At 40.5% G+C, this 3,897-nt stretch overlaps 1 pseudogene; it reads right to left on the bottom strand.

Annotated features, from left to right (window-relative positions):
* Positions 1 to 1,748: 1,748 nt before the first annotated feature.
* On the bottom strand, positions 1,749 to 2,445 carry LOC107182998 (annotated as a pseudogene).
* Positions 2,446 to 3,897: the final 1,452 nt, after the last annotated feature.

The raw sequence follows: 3,897 nt of genomic DNA, 5'->3' as shown, positions 1-3,897 counted from the left end.
GATACCTGTCTTTCTCTGACAGGTTTATTTCACTTAGCATGATACTCGCCAGGTCCCTCCATGCTGTCTCAAAGGGTAAGAGATTCTTCTTTTTTATTGCTGCATAGTATTCTGTGGTATAAACGTACCACAGCTTTCATATCCACTCATCTACTGATGGGAACTCGGGCTGTTTGCAGATCTTAGCTATTGTAAATTGTGCTGCTGTGAACATAGGGTTGTGTACATTGTTTCTGATTGGTGTTTCAGGTTTTCTGAGGATATATTCTAGAAGTGGGATCACTGGGTCAAATGGCAGATCATATTTAATTTTTTAGGAAACTCCATACTGGTTTCCATAATGTTTGCACTCAGTCTGCATTCCCACCAGCAGTATACTAGGGTTCTCTTTTCTCCACATCCTCACCAGCACTTGTCATTTGTTGATGTGTTGATGGTAGCCATTCTGACAAGGTGTGAGGTCCCTGCTAATTGCTCATTAAGGCTCGATACAGGAACTCGGCCTCTGCTGTGGGTGCATCCATCTTGTGTTATGGAAACCCAGTCTCCACTGTGGGCTCTGCCATCTTTGTGACAGTGCGATGGTCAATACCTCATTGTCCTGTTGATTTGCATCTTTGGGATGATTAGTGACTGAGCATTTTTTCATGTCTCTTGGCCATCTGTATGTCCTCTTTGGAGAAGTTGCCCATTTTTTAATTGGGTTGTTTGCCTTCCTTCGGTTAAGTTGTATTAGTTCCTTATATATTTTCAATATTAACCCTTTATAAGATGTACCATTGCTAAATATTTTTTCCCATACAGTGGGCTCTCTTTTTGTTTTATTGATGGTTTCTGTTGCTGTGCAGAAGATGTATATTTTGATGTAGTCCCATTTGCTTATTTTCTCCTTAGTTTCCTTTGCCTTAGGAGATGTGTCTTTAAACATATTGCTAGGAGAGATGTCTCAGATTTGGCTGCCTATGGTGGTTTCTTCTAGGATTTTTATGGTTTCACGACTTACATTTAATTTAAGTCTTTTATCCATTTTGAGTTTATTCTTGTGTATGGTGTAAGTTGGTGGTCTCGTTTCATTTTCTTTGCCTATATCTGTCCAATTTTCCCAGTACCATTTATTGAAGAGACTCTCTTGACTCCATTGTATGTTCTTGCCTCCTTGGTCAAATATTAATGGAGCATATCGGTTTGGGACGATTTCTGTGCTCTTATTCTATTGATCTATATGCCAGTTCTTGTGCCAGTACCAGGCAATTTTGAGTATCATATGTTTGTAGTATAACATGATATTTGGTATTGAGATGCCCCTAACAGTGCTCATCCTTCTCAAGATGGCTGCGGCTATTCGGGGTCTTTTTTGATTCCATATACATTTCTGGAGTATTTGTTCTATCTCTGTGAAAGATGACATTTGTATTTTAATGGGATTTCATTGACTCTGTAGATTGCCTTGGATAGTATGGACATTTTAATGGTGTTGATTCTACCAGTCCATGAACAGAGTATATTCTTCCACTTGTTTATATCTTCTTCTAGCTCTGTTTTCAACATCCTGTAGTTTTCCAAGTACAGGTCTTTTGCCACCTTGTTTAAGTTTATTCCTAAGTATCTTAATTTTTCCTGTAGCCAAAGTAAATGGGATTGTCTGTTTAATTTCTCTGAGAATTTATTATTGGTGTATAAACAAGCCATCGATTTTCGGGTGTTGATTTTGTATCCTGCTACAATGCCAAATTCATCCCCCCCCCGCCCAAATCAATACAAGGCTTTTATTGTACATCTTTTTAGTTTCACAAACAAGTGTGACAAATCATTCGGCATCTCAGTGTTTCTATAGCTGGATAACTTAGATCTTATTCATCAGCCCGCTGAACTGTTCCTTTTTTCAGAAACATAGATACCATCCAAACATTTTCTGATATCCTTGTTTTTAACTGTTGTGACTTTCTGAATCAAAGCAGCTGAATTTGATACCAAGTTCAGTGTCATTTCCTTCAAGAATCAACTCATCTTTCTGGGCTAGCGATACTGAACAAGCAACACCTGACCTCATCTGAACTCTGAGGATGTATTTTTCGCCCAAGAAATTTCTAATTTCTACAAGAGAACCATTCTCCTGAATAACAATGTTGATGGGGAAGGGAGCGTACACAGATCTCATCTTGTAATTGAAGCCCAGTGTAACACCCTTGATCATGCTGTGTACAGTGACTGCAGATAGTGCGAACTGTGGCCATTCCCTTTCTATTTCCCCACCACTTGTCAACCCGGAGCCTATTCTTTTTCTTTCCAAGGAGACTTGAGCTCTACATTGATGTGGTTGAAGTCCCTCCCCAGGGTGCCTCTGGGACCCTTCATAATAATTGTGCATCCCTTCAGAGTGATGTCCACATTTTCTGGGATGTCTACAGTCTGATTGCAGAGAATGGTCTTCATCCTCACAGTAAATGCGGCAAAAAAAAGTGCCAAATTCACTATTAAATCTAGTAGTTTTTTGGTGGAGTCCTTAGGTTTTACTGTGTACAACAGGGGTCCTCAGACTACGGCCCGCGGGCCACATGCAAATACAAATATTGTATTCCCATTTTATTTTTTTTACTTCAAAATAAGATATGTGCAGTATCCATAGGAATTTGTTCATAGTTTTTTTTAAACTATAGTCCGGCCCTCCAACGGTCTGAGGGACAGTGAGGACCCCTGGTTTGAGGACCCCTGGTGTACAATATCATGTCATCCATGAATAATGAGAGTCTTACTTCCTTCTTTCTAATTTGGATACCTTTTATTTCTTCTTCTCTGTATGCTGTGACTAGGACTTCCAATAGTATCCTATAATAAAAGGCTAATATGCACATTGACTGAATGGTGGAATGACCAGTTGCTATGATGTGCACTGATCACCAGGGGGCAGACGATCAACGCAGGAGCTGCCCCCTGGTGGTCAGTGTGCTCTCACAGGGGGACCACTGCTCAGCCAGAAGCCGGGCTCACAGCTGGCAGTGTCGGGAGGCTCTCCTGCCTCTGGGGCAGTGCTGAGGACCCCTTGAGGGATGTTGGCCTGCTGACTTAGGCGCCTCTCCACAGGGATTGGTCCTAAGCCATCAGTTGGACATCCCCCGAGGGATCTCAGACTGCAAGAAGGCGCAGGCCAGGCTGAGGGACCCTCCCTCCCACCCCCTCCTGCAACCCCAAGTGCCAGAATGTCTTGCACCAGGCTCTAGTGTTGAATAAGAGTGATGAAAGCAGACATACCTGTCTTGTTCCAGTTAAGAGGGAAAATGCTTTTAGTTTATCCCCATTGAGTATGATGTTGGCTGTAGGTTAGTTATATATGGCTTTTATCATGTTGAGATATGCTCTCTCTATTCCAACTTTGCTGAGAGTTTTTATCAAAAATGGATGTTGACTCTTGTCAAATGCTTTTACTCTCTCTTGATATGATCATGTGATTTTCATCTTTCAATTTGTTTATGTGATGTATCATGTTGATTGATTTGCAAATATTGTGCCAGCCTGGAATAAATCCCACTTATTATGGTGTATGATCTTTTTAAGATATTGTTGGATGCGATTTGCTAATATTTTGTGGAGGATTTTAGCATCTATGTTCATCAGTAGTATTTTCCCGTAATTCTCTTTCTTTGTAGTGTCTTTATCTGGTTTTGGAATTAGGATAATGCTGGCGCCATAAAAAGATTTTGGAAGTGTTAAGTGTTGCTTCCTCTTGGATTTTCTGAAATAGTTTAAAGAATAAAGGTATTAGTTCTTCTTTGAATGTTTGGTGAAACTTCCCTGTGTAGCCATCCAGACCTGGGCTTTTGTTTGCTGGGAGTTTTTTGATTATTGCTTCTATTTCATCAGTTGTTATTGACCTATTTAGGTTTTCTGATTCCTTCTGAT

The sequence above is a fragment of the Myotis davidii genome, unplaced genomic scaffold (genome assembly GCF_000327345.1).
Source record: "Myotis davidii unplaced genomic scaffold, ASM32734v1 scaffold2839, whole genome shotgun sequence".
NCBI classification, from domain to species: domain Eukaryota; kingdom Metazoa; phylum Chordata; class Mammalia; order Chiroptera; family Vespertilionidae; genus Myotis; species Myotis davidii.
This window is presented reverse-complemented; position numbering and strand designations above follow the sequence as displayed.